At 33.0% G+C, this 19,257-nt stretch overlaps 1 pseudogene; it reads left to right on the forward strand.

Annotated features, from left to right (window-relative positions):
- The first annotated feature begins 712 nt into the window (after positions 1 to 712).
- On the forward strand, positions 713 to 11,228 carry LOC125830525 (uncharacterized; annotated as a pseudogene).
- Positions 11,229 to 19,257: the final 8,029 nt, after the last annotated feature.

Genomic DNA, 19,257 nt, shown 5'->3' on the forward strand with positions numbered 1-19,257 from the left:
TAAAAATGTGACAAATAAAGTGGTCCGCCGGAAGAGTACTCTACTAGGGGTGACAATTTCAGCCCATATTAATGAAATGAGTCCATTTAACCCATATTTAATGACTTGGATCACTCATATTTTAATTGGGTAAATATGAGCTTCAAGTTATTTTAAGAGCTCCTACAAATATGATCAAAATGGGTAAAATATGGATATTCAAATAAACCCATAATAGATCACTCACTTCTCACTTCTACTCAAAATTTTAAATTGTGCTAAAAAAATAAAAATTATAATATTTTTAATTTTCAAAAATATTGATTTATTTTTCAAAAAAAATTGGAGGGTGGGTGGGGCTGAGAAAGGGGTTGTGGGGGGGGGGCTCCCCCGGGGGAGGGGTTGGCGGAGGGGTAATTTTTTTTTTTTGGAATAACATAATTATTTCTTTTTTGAAAAACAAAAAACAATAGGAGAGGTTGGGTGGAAGGTGGGGCGCGGGGGGCTCCTGGGGTAGGGGGTGGCGGGTAGGGGTTGCCACCCCTATACTCTACTACTCTGTGATCACTTCAGGATTTCCTTTCTTCAACATGCATACAATTTTAATTAGTAAGTTTGTCACCATTATAAAGTATTCAATCTGATATATTACTTTTAACATCTCTATTTTTTTTCCTTTTCTAATCTTAATTGTCATTGCAATTGTAAATTTGAAGCCAATTTAAAGTGATAAAAATGAAAGTAGCAGTGGTGGGAGCAAGGATAAGTGGACTGGTTTGTGCATATGAATTAGCAAAATTTGGTGTCAAAGTTGTGATTTATGACAAAGAACATTATCTCAGCGGCCATCCTAACACCTTCACCGTCGAAGGAGTCGATCTTGACCTTGGATTTATGGTCTTCAATCGGGTAAGTATATATATATAGGGTGTGTTCAGTACGAAAGAAAGTATTGTTTGATTTCAATCGAGTAAGTGAGTTGGAATTGAAAATCGACTATAAGCATTTTTTGACTTATTTGGGTATTTGATAAATATTTATACTACAGTGCCCATAATCCAAGCGTATGTATTGTAATTGACCTAATAGGATATTGGCTAAGAGCACCTGATTTTTTTTAACCTATCCTAAGAGGCAAGCTTTTCCACTCTTTTTGTTCCTTTGGTAACTCGAATTTACAATTTTGGATTGAAAATAAGATGTGCTTATCATCTGAACAACTCTCTCGTCAAAGCACGTAATTTATGCCTTACTATCCACAAATTATCAAGGCTAAAATACTAGGAAAAAACCTTAGCTAATCACGATTTAGTAAAATTTAGTAAGTTTGTCACCATTATGAATTATATGGGGTGTGTTCAGTATGAAAAAAAAAATTGTTTGATTTCTATCGGATAAGTGAGCTTGAATTGAAAATCGACTATAAGCATTTTTTGACTTATTTGCATTTGATGAATACTAAAGTTCTCATAATCTTAAGTGTATATTGCAATTCGCCTAATAAGATATTTGACTAAGAGCATGGTATTTTTTTTATTTCATCTTAAGAGCTCTCATTTTTTTTGCTTCCTTGATAACACGAATTTAAAATTTTCAAATTGAAAGTAATAGATATTTACTGCTTACCATGCAAACAATTTCTTCTTATTAAAACATGTGATTTATGCCTTACTATTCACAAATTATTAAGGCTAAGTACTTGAATAAATCCTTAGAAGCACGATTTAGTAGAATTTATCCGAAAATTGGGGTTTCACCGTGGACAATATAATTGGGATTCAATAAGTGTAAGATGGTAAATTTAAGTTTCAATATGTTAAAGCTATTCCCCTTTAAAAATATGTATTAAATTATAATTTAAACTTTTTCTACATCATCATGTTATATACGATATCCAAATTTATACAGTTATTAATGGAGTTGGAATAACTAAATGAAATATCAAATTAGTGCCTAGCCAATTAGAAGCTATTGAAATTAGGGAAAAAACTTAAATATGTTATTGCAGTTTGAGAAAAGGTTCATTGATATCATATGTTAAAAGTTTCACTCATTTATGTCATTTTCGTTTGAGAAAAAAATGCATTCATATCATTATTTGTTAACTGAAAATAGTTTTAATTTTTTAAAATTACTATTTATACATGATCAATTATGATTTGACCACATAATCAATTAAATCATTTTTAAAAGAAAAAAGACTCGAATATATTATTGAACTTTAAAAATGGATTAAAGTTTTACCCATCTATTGATTTCATTTCAGTTAAGTCACACTTTTTAATAGATGACTACTCGAAAAATTTACAATATTATGAAAAAAATACATGATCCGCGACTCTTCCGGGAGAAGTTGACAGAAGTGAGAAAAAGCACCGGCCACCATTGTTAACATTGCGAATGGACACTTATGGTGGTTCTTGTAACAAGTCATGAATACTTTGAACTGGAAAGATTTGGGTGAAATTTGACTTATAGCTCAATGAAACAACCCTATAAAACTTCAAAAATTGAGCTACACCCAATAACACCGAAGGAATGCTGCTGATTAAACTTGATAGCGGTCAAAATTTCACATCGGAATGAGCGAGGTGAAATTTAGGCCAAATAAAATGTCAGGTACATGAATTCCTCTGTTATGCATTTTGGGTTAGAGCCCAAAATTTGGACCAACACAATACCTTGGCAGCTGCAGTTGTGATGTGTTGAAGAAGGATGATAAAAATTGAACACAATTTTGATTTATTGTTAAGTAGAGAAACTAAATAGACAGGCTTTATTTCACTTTCTGCAATATTTCTTCAGCTTACATTGGAAATGGTTGTAGCTAAAGTTGTTTTAGCCCCCAAAAATGGTGTATTTGACAGGCAACTTATCCAAACATGATGGAATTTTTTGAGTTCCTTGGAGTTGATATGGACATATCTGATATGTCATTCTCAGTGAGCTTAGACCAAGGCCGTGGTTGCGAATGGGGTACCCGGAATGGATTCTCTAGTTTATTTGCACAGAAGAAGAATGCTTGAATCCGTATTTTTGGCAAATGATTACAGAAATTAGCAGCAGGATGTCATAAGGTATCAATAACTTATTTATCTTAACATATGTGACTTTTGTTATTTTTTGAGCAATTTGTTGATTTAATGATCTCATTAGATATTTAGAGCACAGGGTCTTCTTTGTTCATTTGAAGATGATGCATTTGATGGAAATGGACTAAATTATTATGTTTGTGCACTTTCATTATTTATGTGTCAAGCAAAAGAGCTATCTTTAATGAAGTTTATTTCATCATGAATATGTTTCTCACTGCATTGCAGTTACCTTGAAGCACTGGAAAACAATCCTGACATTGATCGCAATGAAACATTAGGGCAATTTATTGAGTCACATGTCTATTCAGAATTATTTCAGAAGGCTTATCTGGTGCTACTCCTGTTTGTCGTAGTTATTGAATTTTTTTTATACTTGTATTGGCCTTTTTGTTCATTCAACAAGGTGTCCTTTCTATAACGATATGCACATATGTTCCACAGATTCCAATATGTACTTCAATCTGGACCTGTCCCTTAGAAGGAGTACTGGGCTTTTCTGCTTATTACATTCTTTCATTCCTCCACGACCACCATCTTCTGCAGGTTTTTTTCTCTTATCTACTGTTCAAGTAGCACACTTTGTGTGTTGATTATAGCCAATTGTTGAATGTGGTGCATGCAAATACTTAATTTGAATGCTTACATTTACTCATTTTACTGCCCTTGAGCCTAAGGGAGCTTTTATTTCTTTCTTTATAGCTCTTTGGTCTCCCTCAATTACTCACTGTAAGATGGCGATCACGTATAAACAAGGTGATTTTTCATTCATAGATACTTCAAAGTTCTTACTGATTTTAATTTCACTATTTTCTGTGATTTGTTAAGTTAAGCATGTATCATCCTTGAGAATGATTTGATGGCGGTATCAAACGCAGATTAAGGAGGAGCTGGAAAAGAGGGGCTGCCAAATAAAAACTAGTTGTGATGTAAATTCTGTAACGACAAATGAAGAAGGTCTAGCTTGATTTTTATCTTTTGGCTTCTTGCAGGAGTTCACTGTGCTGTTTATTTTATCATAATAGTAGATAGGCATATATCTTAAGGGATTAAAATGGTCCTTTGCAAAGGTAAAACCAAAATTGATGAAGGTTGATAGAAATCACCTAATATTTGCACCCACCTCATTGACCACTAGGACACAGCTTTGTGTGCATATGCATTGGTGCATTTGTCTTTACTTTGTTGCTTCTTTGATAGGATTCGTAATGTACAACATTCATTTTCCCTCTATTTTACCACAGTTCTTCCGTATTTCGTTACAAGTATAAAAGAATGGGGATGTTAAGGTTGGGGTAGTGGGGGTTGGGGGGTGAAGGTTGAGTTAAGATCAAAGACATTATGTTGTCTAATCTTGGGTTCTAGCTTGTTGATTTGTATAAGAACGCGTGTTTTCTTAGTTTATATTCATTTTATGATATATTTTTCAAGTGATAGTGGTCTATATAGAGTCAATTTGGTGCTTACCAAAGGAAAAGCTTCAATCTGCTACATTGCGTTATCATCACATAGCTACAAACTACTCGTGATTCTAACTGTAAATGAAAGAGCTCTTGCAGGTTGTACCATAGATTGTAATGATGGTGCCAAAGAAGTATTTGATGGATGCATCATGGCTGCAGATGCTCCAAATACTCTGAAAGTGTTAGGCAAAGAGGCAACAGGCGATGAAACAAGAATACTGGGTGCTTTCCAGTATGTCTATAGGTATTGGCATCTCCTCTATTTGAATACCTTGGATTTCGTTCCTCTTTAATTTACTTTTATCTTTTCGGATTTTTATCCATATACTGACATCACTAACATTGTTTATCTTCCTCTAAGAAAAGGTAATAAATGTACAACCATGTTTTATATATTTGTATTTTCTGTTACCTACCAGTACTACTAGAGGTGGCAGAATGACTAATTTATATGGGTACCTATTCAAATTTACCCATTTTAAATGGGTTGGCTACCCAACTCATTTAAGCTGGGTAAAAACTGAATAGAACTCATATTACCCATTAAAAGTGGGTACTTAAATGGGTAAAAGAGGTCCATTCATAAAAGAATGAAAAGCGGCATTAGTATTTTTTTTGGGGTGTAGGTGGTCGGGGTGGGTGGGGTAAGGAAAAAAATCTAAACATTTAAAAAAAAAAAACAAATTTAAAAAGTATTTTATCCATTTTTTGTTCAACTCATTTTCGATCGGCTCATATTCGACTCAACCCGCTTGTTTGCCAGTCCTAAGCACTACTTATCTTGCTGAATGGTTGTAACAAAGGGAGTTGGTGGATTAAATCATAGTCTTAACAGGATTTATGATGTTAAAATGCAAAATCATTTTCTCTTCCTCTGTGACAGTGATGTTTTCCTTCATTGTGACAACATTCCTGCCTCTCAACCCGACAACATGGAGTGCTTGTAACTTTCTTGGAACCATGAATAATAGAGGATGTGTGACATATTATCTCAATATAATCCAGGTGTGTTATGGAATCCAGTAATTTTTAGGACCTTCTATAGAAAGTAGAAGATAATGCTCTTCAGTGGGGAGTCTTTTCTCTTGTAACTGCTCTCTTAATTTATGAGCTGTCTAAATTTACAGAATCTTGGTGAATCAAAGCTGCCTTATCTCGTTATTGTCGATCCTCTTCACACACCAGAACATACATTGGTTAAGTGGAGAACAAGCCACTCAGTCCCCTCAGTTGCTGCATCAAAAGCTTCACGTGAGCTACATCAAATCCAAGGGAAGAGAGGAATATGGTTTTGTGGAGCATATCAAGGTATAAATCTCTTTTCATGGAGAGTTGTTTCAAGATAAATGTTCCTTTGTAACCTGCTCTCGTGCATAGTCAGCTGTTAGACTTCAACTATGTTGAATTTAGAGAATCAGTTCCTTTAACTGCAACTTGAAGGATTTTGCAGTTTGCATCGCTCACTATTGTCATTTAAATTGTTTGCAGAACCCACAGTATGAAGCAATCAAGTGTCGTTCTCTAGACTTTTTATAGTTCTCTATGTTAGGCCTGGGAATTGCAGTTTATAAGTTTGAATCTGTTTAAGAGATTATTCTGACTCTTCACAGATAAAATGATTACGTTTCTATTTCCTCTCTTTTCATAGAGTGCTTCATTCATTCCTGACTCTTCATTCTTTCCATTTCAAGTTTTCAACTTGATGCCAGCAATTGATCACAACAACCTAGTGTATTGGTTTAGTCACTGTCTTGTTTTCACATAAGGTTAAAGGAAACCTACTGGTAGCACTTGTAGCTTGAGTTGTTCTAATTTTAGTCTTAACTTTCTTTTAGTGCACAAACTTCATTTTCCGCCTTGTGTTTCACTGCTTATTAATGTATTTTTGTTTCAATACATTCAGGCTATGGCTTCCATGCCAATGGACTAAAGGTAGTACTACTTCTGCTTATAAAATATCAACAGATTTAACTTGAATTATCACCTTACTCTGAGAACAATTTGGAGTATCGCTTATGCTCAATAGATTTCCAGCTTTTGTTGTCCCTCTGGTCTCATTTGGATGATTGTCTACCTTTTGGTCCTCTCAGGCAGGTGTGGTTGCTGCAGATAGCATGCTTAGAAGGAGTTGTAGTATTCGGGACAACCCCAAGCATATGGTACCAACCTGGCCTGAAACTGGTGCACGCCTTGTCGTTGCTAGATTTTTCAGAAGTTTCATTCAAACAGGATGCATAATGTGAGTGATGATAGTTTCACCTTGTATTACTTTAATCCCAAAATAGCGGCAGATACATGTCTGACAACTTCTTTATTTCCTTCAATCCTATTTCTTATTTTATCACACTTTTGTTCTTGCTAATTTAATGGTAACGAGATGCAGAGCAATTATTTTATTGAGAAAATAACTTCTTTTATTTCAGTCTCTTTGGCTAAAAGTTCATATACAAGTGGAAAATCTACTGCAAAACAAATCACGTGTGAATCATGATTTTATTTTATTACTCCGAGATTTTTGAGTTTTTTTTTTTTTCATGATTATTATAGATGTCTGGATAATAATTTTACATGTTTCAATACACAGCTTGTTGGAAGAAGGAGGTACAATTTTCACCTTCCAAGGAACCGAGAGGAAGTGCTCTCTTAAACTTTCTCTTAGAGTTCATAGTACACAGTTTTACTGGAAGGTAAATTGAAAATTTCTTTTGCCCCTGCAACTGAGCAAATAATAACCCAACAAAAATAAATTAGAACTTCCCCAATTTAGAAAAATTGTGTAACATAGATAATCTCTCTTGCAGGTTGCAACTCAAGCTGACATAGGTCTTGCTGATGCTTTTATTCAAGGGGATTTCTCTTTTGTTGATAAGAATGAAGGTCTTCTTAATCTTATCATGGTGAGGAAATGATAAGATTTCTTTGTAAATATCTTTCGGTTGTACTTAGCTTCCTGAAATCTTTTGCAGATATTCATTGCCAACAGAGATTTGAAAGCATCTGTTAGAACATCAAGAAAGGAAAGGTAAAATAGTTTACTGACCTGAAATCAAGAAGCATGAACTTCTGTTCATATGTTAAAGTTCTTCATCACTTTTCATGCTATAGAGCCTGGTGGACTCCATTGCTTCTTACAGCAGCACTGTCATCTGCAAAATATTTCATTCGTCATGTTTCAAATCGAAACACCCTGACTCAGGCTCGTCGGAATATTTCTCGTCATTATGACCTGGTAATTAGTTAACTTGCATATTATATCACCCAAAGAATATAGGGGATGTCAAAGATCACTAGTAAAATTCAAGTACCCAATCCTGGCCATATTTTTTCCAGTTGCTATTGATGATAAGCTTTGTGGTGCTAATTGCTTTTGCCAGAGTAATGAACTCTTCTCACTCTTTCTGGATGAGACAATGACATACTCATGTGCAATTTTCAAGGTTAGCTCTCAAACTTTTAAATGCTTCCCACTTTTCTACTTTGTATGTTAAGCTGCATTTCCTCTTCTTTAATCTCATTCCATGGTGATTTAGTTCTTTTATGATTTTCCTAGAGTGAGGATGAAGACCTAAAAGATGCACAGCTAAGAAAGATCTCTCTTCTCATTAGAAAGGTGAGTCATCAACTAAGTAAAAGTCCCTTCCATTTCTGCATAAGTTTCAGGCATAATATGATCCTGCTTCTATTCTTTTTAGGCAAAAATTAGCAAGGAACATCACATTTTAGAGATTGGATTTGGTTGGGGAAGTTTTGCTGTGGAAGTTGTCAAGCAAACCGGATGTAAATATACTGGTATAACTCTCTCTGAGCAGCAACTGGAGTATGCACAGTTGAGAGTTGAGCAAGCAGGCCTACAGGTATAATAGTACTTACAATGTCTATCGTCATGAATTAGCAAATTTTATGCTACCGCTACCCCCCTCCTTTACCTGGGCTTGGGACATGCAATATCATGTGCAAAACTCACTCAGGCGGAGTTAGTACTTACAATGTCTAGGGAAACTCAAAATTTTTAGAGTTTGGAGTTCCATTCTCGTTTGTCTAGATGACTTAACATTTCATTCTTGTTGCTGCGTATTTTGAGAACATTTGATGAGGATTTCTCAGAAATCTTTGAAGAAGCTTTTCGAAATTCTGTAACTGGAGAAGTGATATTACAAAGAGTATAATATGGAAATCATTATACTGTGGTTCAGGAAATTTTCATCTAACCGACACAGCAAAGAAGGAACTAACACACTTCATGAACTAAATGTCTTTTTCATTTTCGTGCTTGCCAAACTTCAATAGCTCCATAATAAGCTTAACTGCAAATCAGGGCCAGCTAAGGGGTCTGCGGAAGTTGCAATAATTTTTTTCACTGAAATGCTTCTTTATATGTTGTAATCAAGCATTTGTCCTTGCAATATTAACGGGAAAACACTATGTGCTTAACACTTGAGGCCAAATTTGGGCTATTTCAGAGCTAGCGTTTTCTATTAAAATTTCAGTTGAAAGAAATTTTTTCACAGGATCATATAACACTTCTCCTATGTGACTATCGCCAAATCCCAAATAAGGACAAGTATGACAGGATTATATCATGGTGAGCTTTTATCCATCTACATCTGGACATATTGTATCATTCACTACATGTCGAGCTAGTGTTACTATTGTACTAATTATTTTTCAGCGAGATGTTGGAACATATTGGTCATGATTTCATAGGGGAATTCTTTACTTGTTGTGAGTCTTCATTGGCAGAAGATGGGCTTCTAGTTCTGCAGGTAATGAATTTTAAGTGATCTCTCAACACATTCTACTTTGTTCACTTTTTCCCTTCAATTGTTACAAAATTAGGAGAAAGTAGGACTCTCAAATCACTCAAATCACTCAAATCTAGTCTAGTACATGTACCTTAATTTAATACTGAACTTTTTCCTTTTTCCCTAGTTCATGAACAAAACATGGACTCTTAAATTAATTTCCTAATACATGAATTAAGATAATATATGAATAGAGAAAATCTAAGAAAGGCTTTTCTTCTTCCAATATGAGGTTCATTTTCCGACATCAATTTCTTCACAGTTATGTCACCCTTGGTTTTTAAGCTGCTTTTCATGAATGTTGGCTTTGCCTAGTTCATTTCAATACCAGATGAGAGGTATGACAGTCACAGGAATAGCACAGACTTCATGAGAGAGTACATATTCCCAGGCGGAGGCTTGAATGCACTATCTCAAGTAACGTCAGTCATGGCTGCTGCATCCCGACTATGGTAAGAGAGTTGATGATTGTGATTTCGCACTAGCATGCTTATCACTTTTTCAAAAGCATTTATTTCTATAAGTATTTGATATTAATGATTTAAATGCAGTGTAGAGCACCTGGAAAATATAGGAATTCATTACTATCAAACACTGAAATGTTGGCGGAGAAACTTCTTTAAAAATCAAAGGTAACAAGACTAATATAAGCACACAACCTTCTATACTGAGTGAAACATGTTTCCTTTGGGAATCATTTGTAGTTTGATCTGTCATAGATGCTGACACTTGACCATTGATAATTGTGTCACTAGCCAAGTTCGTGCTTTGGGATTCGATGACAAGTTCATCAGGACATGGGAGTACTACTTTGACTATTGTGCTGCTGGATTGAAAACCTGCACAATAGGAGATTATCAGGTATGGTGATGAATAACTTTATCTGATGTAACTCATCTGAGCTTCTTCTTTCGTCCTATAGTCTTCTTTTAAAAGAATGCTTTCAAATATATTTTATAGAAAACCACCTCTCAAGAAGTGATTTTTCTTTTTTTTGTTAAAATATAAATGTTTATAACATAATCTTACCAATGATAGAAAGATAAATGTCGATGACATATAATCGTAGTGAAAAAGCAGGGGTGCGGTATATGGATAGTGTTTAGTGACACTTGTAGGTAGTAAAGAATGAAATAATGGCAATATGTTTGTTGGACAAAGTGAAAATACAGGCGGAGTAGATAGAGGTGTTTATAAAGGGAAAAATGTTAGATAAGAACATAAAAGCAATATTGAATTATGTTAACTACCTCATCTAAAAATTTAAGACATCTAAAAGTTTAAGAAATTAGAGACAATACAAACTTTTATTCACTTGTTTATATATTTAACACGTCGCGTCGAAAGCATTTTTTTTGTGAAGGGTAGCGGTAAAATTTCAACTCTGTTTATATCCTGTTGAATTATGTGAGCTACTTTATCATGTGTGTAGGCGTAGTTCTAGTGTACAAATGAAATTTACTAACAAGTTCAAGCTATTGTCTATGTATTAAGCCTTTATTAAATCATGTCTTCAACAGTAAATACATGCATGCACTTAATTATTCCATCTTTTTACAAGAAATCTTGAAATCATTTCACCTAAATTGAGAAGTAAACTTCTGATCAAGGGGTGGCTCTTACCTTGTAGATTGTATTTTCAAGGCCTGGCAATGTTGCAGCATTTGGTGATCCTTACAATGATACTATGCCTTCAGCTTATTAGAGTTCCTTTGTTTGAAATATTATATAGTAACTTTGTCTTTGCAAATAAGTTAGTTCCTCATAACAGCATGAAAGACCTAATAATGACTTATGTGTCACTGGCTCATGCTTAATTCTGTGGTTCTCTTGTTACAGTATTGTGTGAACTTTTCTCAGTTAATAAAAGTTTCTCAGGGAATTTACTAGCTATACACACAATCATATAATAGTGTATAATGGTGTATGTAATTGTGGAGAAGGGTTTAGATTGTTTATTTCAGGTGATGTATGTCCACAAAATAAACAGTGTATATTCCATGTATAATTATATCATATATATATATAAAAGAGAACCCTAAGCCTGCCTACGTGGCGCTACCACAAATCAGGATTCCCTTTTAATTTATTTTATTTCCAAAACTAGCCTTCCCCTTTCATGAAAAGTTGTGATTTTTATGAAAAATTGTGACTTTTATGAATAGTTGCTACTTTTATGAAAAGTGCCTTTTTATGAAAGGTTGTAACCTTTCCGAAGGGTTGTAACTTTTCCAAAGAGTTGTAACCTTTCCGAAAAGTTGTGACTTTTATGAAGAGTTGCCATTTTTATGAAAAGTTGTGACTTTTATGAAAGGTTGTGACCTTTTTGAAGGGATGTAACTTTTCCAAAGAGTTGTAACCTTTTCGATAAGACGCAATAATCATTTGTTCGCACTACCCTTTGTTGTATATAAATAAGGGACTTTTCTCTCATTTTAAAATAACAAAATTTTTGAACTACTTCTTCTTCTTCTGGACAATTAAATAGTTGTGTACTTTGCTCCTGTTAAATGACTTACTGACACCATTGTTTTTGTATCAATACACTGGTGAATAGAATCGTTCTATCTTGAGATGATCTATTCCTTTAAACATCGGGTACTAGAGGAGAATAATCTCCTTAAGGGGACACTGTGCATTCAATGGGCTCGATTTTATCCATTCTGTTTCATTCTATTTTTGAAGATCCTGGTATCTTTTTTACGGTCATTAATTTATGCTTATATTATTAATTGTTGTTTTTGAGTACATGCTTTAAACTTTGTTGTTTATGTTTATGCAAAGTTATTGCTATATGTATTTGTTAGTACAGATTAAATAACAAACGTAAAACAAAACCCTAAGTCTGCCTACGTGGCGCCACCACAAATCAGGATACCCTTTTAATTTATTTATTTCCAAAACTAGCCTTCCCCTTTCATGAAAAGTTGTGACTTTTATGAAAAACGGTGACTTTTACGAAGAGTTGCCACTTTTAAGAAAAGTTGTGCCTTTTTATGAAAGGTTTATAACATTTCCGAAAGGTTGTAACTTTTCCAAAGAGTTGTAACCTTTTCGAAAAGTTGTGACTTTTATGAAGAGTTGCCACTTATATAAAAAATTGTGATTTTTATGAAAGGTTGTGACCTTTTTGAAGGGATGTAACTTTTCCAAAGAGTTGTAACCTTTTCAATAAGACGCAATAATCATTTGTTCGCACTACCCTTTGTTGTATATACATAAGGGACTTTCCTCTCATTTTAAAACAACGAAAATTTTGAACTACTTCTTCTTCTTCTTCTGGACAATTAAATAGTTGTATACTTTGCTTCTGTTGAATGACTCACTGACACCATTGTTCTTGTATCAATACACTGGTGAATATAATCGTTCTATCTTGAGATGATCTATTCCTTTAAACATCGGATACTAGAGGAGAATAATTTCCTTAAGGGGACAATGTGCATTCAATATGATCGATTTTATCCATTCTGTTTCATTCTATTTTTAAAGATCCTGGTATGTTTTTTACGGTCATTAATTTATGCTTATATTATTAATTGTTGTTTTTGAGTACATGCTTTAAACTTTGTTGTTTATGTTTATGCAAAGTTATTGTTATATGTATCTGTTAGTACAGATTAAATAACAAACGTAAAACATAACCCTAAGTCCGCCTACGTGGTGCCATCACAAATCAGGATTCCCTTTTAATTTATTTTATTTCCAAAACTAGCCTTCCCCTTTCATGAAAAGTTGTGACTTTTATGAAAAATTGTGACTTTTATGAAGAGTTGCCACTTTTAAGAAAAGTTGTGCCTTTTTATGAAGGTTTATAACCTTTCCGAAGAGTTGTAACTTTTTCAAAGAGTTGTAACCTTTCTAAAAAGTTGTGATTTTTATGAAGAGTTGTCACTTTTATGATAAGTTGTGGCTTTTATGAAAGGTTGTGATCTTTTCGAAGGGTTGTAACCTTTCCGATAAGACGCAATAATCATTTGTTCGCACTACCCTTTATTGTCTATAAATAGAGGATTTTCCTCATATTTTAAAACAACAAAAATTTTGAACTACTTCTTCTTCTTCTGGACAATTAAATAGTTGTGTACTTTGCTCCTGTTGAGTGGCTCATTGACACCATTGTTTTTGTATCAATACACTGGTGAATAGAATCGTTCTATCTTGAGATGATATATTCCTTTAAGCATCGAGTACTAGAGGAGAATAATTTCCTTAAGGGGACATTGTGCATTCAATGGGCTCAATTTTATCCATTCTGTTTCATTCTATTTTTGAAGATCCTGGTATGTTTTTTACGGTCATATTAATTTATGCTTATATTATTAATTGTTTTTTTGAGTACATGCTTTAATCTTTGTTGTTTATGTTTATGCAAAGTTATTGCTATATGTATTTGTTAGTACATACTAAATAATAAACGTAAAACAGAACCCTAAGCCCGCCTACGTGGCGCCACCACAAATCAGGATTCCCTTTTAATTTATTTTATTTCCAAAACTAGCCTTCCCCTTTAATGAAAAATTGTGAATTTTATGAAGAGTTTTTACTTTTAAGAAAATTTGTGCCTTTTTATGAAAGGTTTATAACCTTTCTGAAGGGTTGTAACTTTTCCAAAGAGTTGTAATCTTTCCGAAAAGTTGTGACTTTTATGAAGAGTTATCACTTTTATGATAAGTTGTGACTTTTATGAAAGGTTGTGATCTTTTCGAAGGGTTGTAACCTTTCCGATAAGACACAATAATCATTTGTTCGCATTACCCTTTGTTGTCTATAAATAGAGGACTTTCCTCTCATTTTACAACAACGAAAATTTTGAACTACTTCTTCTTCTTCTTCTTCTGGACAATTAAATAGTTGTGTACTTTACTCATGTTGAGTAGCTCACTGACACTATTGTTTTTGTATCAATACACTGGTGAATATAATCGTTCTATCTTGAGATGATCTATTCCTTTAAACATCAATGGGCTCAGTTTTATCCATTTTGTTTCATTCTATTTTTGAAGATCCTGGTATGTTTTATACTGTCATATTAATTTATGCTTATATTATTAATTGTTGTTTTTGAGTACATGTTTTATTCTTTGTTGTTTATGTTTATGCAGAGTTATTGCTATATGTATTTGGTAGTACAGATTAAATAACAAACGTAAAACAGAACCCTAAGCCCGCCTATGTGGCGCCACCACAAATCTGGATTCCCTTTTAATTTATTTTATTTCCAAAACTAGCCTTTCCCTTTAATGAAAAATTGTGACTTTTATGAAGAGTTGCCACTTTTAAGAAAAGTTGTGCCTTTTTATGAAAGGTTTATAACATTTTCCGAAGGGTTGTAACTTTTCCAAAGAGTTGTAACCTTTTCGAAAAGTTGTGACTTTTATGAAGAATTGCCACTTTTATGAAATGTTGTGACCTTTTCGAAGGATTGTAACTTTTCCAAAGAGTTGTAACCTTTCCAATAGGGCACAATAATCATTTGTTCGCACTACCCTTTGTTGTCTATAAATAGAAGACTTTCCTCTCATTTTAAAACAATGAAAATTTTGAACTACTTCTTCTTGTTCTTCTGGACAATTAAATAGTTGGGTACTTTGCTCCTGTTGAGTGGCTCTCTGACACCATTGTTTTTGTATCAATACATTGGTGAATAGAATCATTCTATCTTGAGATAATCTATTCCTTTAAACATCGGGTACTAGAGGAGAATAATTTTCTTAAGGGGACATTGTGCATTCAATGAGATCGATTTTATCCATTCTGTTTCATTCTATTTTTAAAGATCCTGGTATGTTTTTTACGGTCATTAATTTATGTTTATATTATTAATTGTTATATTTGAGTACATGCTTTAAACTTTGTTGTTTATGCAAAGTTAATGTTATAAGTATTTATTAGTATAGGTTAAATAACAAACGTTAATTGGGTATTCAAGCAAGTTTTCTCTACTAAAATTGTTGAAGGTACGATAAAAAAAGCCCTTACAAATCTATAATTTTTTCATCAACAGTGTCATTCCTTCACATACAAGGATGCGATTTTGTGTTCTTTAAAAAATCCTCTGACAGTTAATAACTTTGCATGTCCATATATTTTTATTTTTATGTTGTTATCTATTTTTACTAATTTTTATCAGTGGATATTATGTGCACATTAAGGATTGAAAGTTGATTGATGTGTTAGTCAATTTTTTGTGGTATGTACATAAAAACTTTTCTGGTTAGAATGATTTGTTATCATCATTGGATATCTCATAGTTGACTCCCTTTAATGTATGTTTTTTTCTCGCTGTTTTGTTGTTTTCTTAAAATTGTATTGATTATTTTTCGTTTGGTATGTATATTATCTCACTTGGACAAAACTTTTCGTCCTTTTAATGTTTTTCTTTTTTTCCTTCTCATTCGGCTCTTCAAAATATTTTTGGTGTGAGTTGTGAATATTTTCGGCAAAGTTAATTTGAAGAATATGAAACAAAACCGACTCTAAATAAAAGTAATATCTTAAACTACAAAAGATATGTCTAGTAACATATATTTGTTGTCCTTCATGTCCCAAGTAATTGCTGAGCGTTTGAGTTATCTAGGCTAGAATCATTTTTAATTTTTTAATGTTCGAGAATATTTCTTTAACATGAGTCTAGAATCCACCATTTTTATCAACTTGTACTTTCATAATGCAACAATTATACATACATATTTCTGAACAAGTCGTAAAATTGCATTGATGAAGCATCTAGAAGAGCATTCAGAACATCAGTTTATTGAAGAATTGTTGTTTCAAATTTATTTTTCTCCTTCTATAAATTTTGTTAGAGTAACAAAGTAACAATAACGAAAAGTGGTGAACGTTTGACATCAGACAAGTAGATTGTCTCTAAAAAAATTTATTTATGTTGTGATGTACATTTTTTAACGGTCTTAATTTATTTATAACTACTATTGATTATCGAAAACTTTCACATATTTTTTTTCACAAGGAGTTATTCTAACCATAAAATTATCAGATTCTTTATTTTTCATGTAAAAAAAAATAGAAAAAAGTAATGTTTAATCGCTACATTAGAACATCACTCAATTTTAACAAGACAATTATATCATCAAACATATATTATGATAAATTATGTAAAAGATAAAAATGATTAGATATCAAGATATTTTTAATCATTAATTATATATTTACAATTTTTGAGATATTTGTGATAATGTCAAATCATTTATTTCTGTTGAAATGTTCTAAAAACATACTAAAATTTACTCTCTTTTTTCTTATATAAGTTGATTTTTGGAAAGGTTGTTCAAAAGCTTAGAAAAATTATTTATATTCATGCAAATGGATATTTATGTAGACCAATATATATAAGTCGTTAAAGTACTTTAAGTAGATGGAAAATAGGTGTGTACAACCTTGGGAAATACAAAATTAAAATTGGGAAAAGAAAAGGTAATATAGAGTTCGTGAAAGTATGTTTGTCATCTTCATCTTATGTTTTGCCTTTTCCACCAATACTTTGCCTTTAATTCCTCATCTTTGATGCACTTCACTTGGTCCAGGTCTCGAGTCCTCCTCTCTCTCCTTGGTGAGCCTATACAACTTCCTATCCCCGCCTTTGTCCAGGAGTTCTTCGTACAGGCATTCAAACGTTGTTATTTTAGTCATCATAACTGCTAACTTTGCTTTCTTCTTTGTTGCCTTATATCTCTCCCTATTTTTCCTTTTTTCCTCCTAGTCTTTACTCTCCACCAGTGTTTTCAAAAATGGTTTTTGGGGCGAGTCTCGGGGTGGGGCTCACCAAAAATGCACCGGGGCGCAAATGTAAGGCGTAGATCCATAGGGCGTAAGCTCTAAGCGTAAAAACGTAAGCCCTGGGAGTAAAAACGTATGCTCTGGGCGTTTTTAAAAAAAAAATTATTTTTGAACCTTTTTTGCTTTAAATCATATTTTTATTATTGGTATAATGATATTTCTCAAATAGTAATTGTAATAGTTCTTTCTTCATTATTGGCGATTAATACCTTTCTCAAATAAAAATCATAATTGAAAGTTTTACTTTTACTTTTTTTTAGTAATAAAATATAAAATTGAATATACATATATGCCCTGTGTCTCGGGGCTTACGTCTTGCCCCGTACTGCATAAAACGTCTCGCCTCACTCCCCCACCTTTTAAAACACTGCTCTCCACTAACCTCTTTTTAAACAACATTCTTGGCATTCAGTTTTCCTTGGATCACTCCATACCACCACCAATCCCCTCGAAGGCAACCAACGTTACCTCTCGAGATCCCCAACACCTCTTTAGCTTCTTTCCTAATGCACTTAGCTGTCCAATTGCGCATACTGTTTGATCCCTAGAGTCCCCCAAGCCCCCATATCCATCAACTTCTTCCCATCTCCAGAGCTTTGGGACGGGTCAAACCACCCCATTTGATCCTTGGTAGATCATTAAGAGTTCTCTTCTTCCACTTCCTCTTTCTCTTAATTTCTAAATCCATTGCCAAAAGCTTATGTTGAGTTGTAAGATACTCACCCGGAATAACCTTGCAGTCCTTAAATGGACTGCTATCACACTTGCTAAAGAATAAGTAGTCTATCATATCATATATCATATCTATCTATATTATCTTAAAAGCATGAACTCCTAACTTGAATGTTAAATTACTATAATATTCCTAACTTAAGTTGTGACTTTTTCGATTAGTTGTGACTTTTCTGATAAGTTGTGACTTTTCTGATAAGTTGTGACTTTTTTCAAAGGGTTGTGATTTTTCAATGAGTTGTGACTTTTTCGATGAATTGTGACTTTTTTCAAAGGGTTTTGATTTTTCAAAGAGTTGTGACTTTTTTCAAGGGTTGTGACTTCTTGGAAAGGTCATTACTTTCCAGATAAGACACAAAAAACACTTGTTCATACTACCCTTTATTGACTATAAATAGAGGGGTTTCCTCTCATTTTTCAACTACAATTTTTTTTAAAATCTTGTACTCTTCTTCTTCTTGCATTTTAAAAAATTTCGTGTGATTTATTATCGTTGAGTGAGTTCGTAGTTTGGCGGAATATGAGGTACCACTATTCTGATGAAGTAAATTGTTCTATCCTAAGAGAGTATATTCTTTAACCTCGAGTACTTGAGAAAAATAATTCTGATGATATAATAATTATTTTTTTACTTAGTATATGCATGAGTATGTAATGTTCCAATATATGAAGTTAACATGATGTAGTTTAAATTCATTTGTTTTTGTTAATAATTTCTCTTGTGATGTATATATATGCTTCTAACTATCTTTTTCAAAAATTATTAAACTTTTCAAGAGTTAGACAATTGTCATGATTTGTTTTTTGATGCTCCATACAAAAGAGTAACTTTATTTATCAATGCTACTTATATGATTTAGATTGTCAGAATGTTTGCTTCAAAATAGTTATTACTATATAAACATTGTCCTTTTGTTCTAATGATTTACTATTTCTTAATATTTAAGTATTTTCGACGTAAAAAAGTTTATATGACTTGTAATAACGCCAATCGAAATTTGTATTAGTTTAATTTTTATTGTAGTCTAAATTCATTTGTTTTTGTTAACAATTTTTCTTGTGATGTAGATATATGCTCTTCTGAATATCTTTTTTCAAAATTATTAAACTCTCAAGAGTTAGAGAATTGTCACGATTTGGTTTTTTGATGTCCAAGACAAAAGAATGACTTTATTAATCAATGCTACTTATGTGATTTAGATTGTCAGGAAGTTTGCTTCAAAATATTTATTACTATATAAACATTGCCGTTTGCTTAGGCCCAAAAATAACCAAATACAATTTTTTTGTAATAAAGAGTGGGCCTTTGGCCCAATCTTTTCAATTTTTTTGATCTGCTGCATATTCTTTCAACTCCGAGACCTGCTCGTCAATTTTTAGCTGGCCCAC

This window comes from Solanum verrucosum, unplaced genomic scaffold, assembly GCF_900185275.1.
Source record: "Solanum verrucosum unplaced genomic scaffold, falcon-dt-bn FXZP01000075.1, whole genome shotgun sequence".
Taxonomy (NCBI): domain Eukaryota; kingdom Viridiplantae; phylum Streptophyta; class Magnoliopsida; order Solanales; family Solanaceae; genus Solanum; species Solanum verrucosum.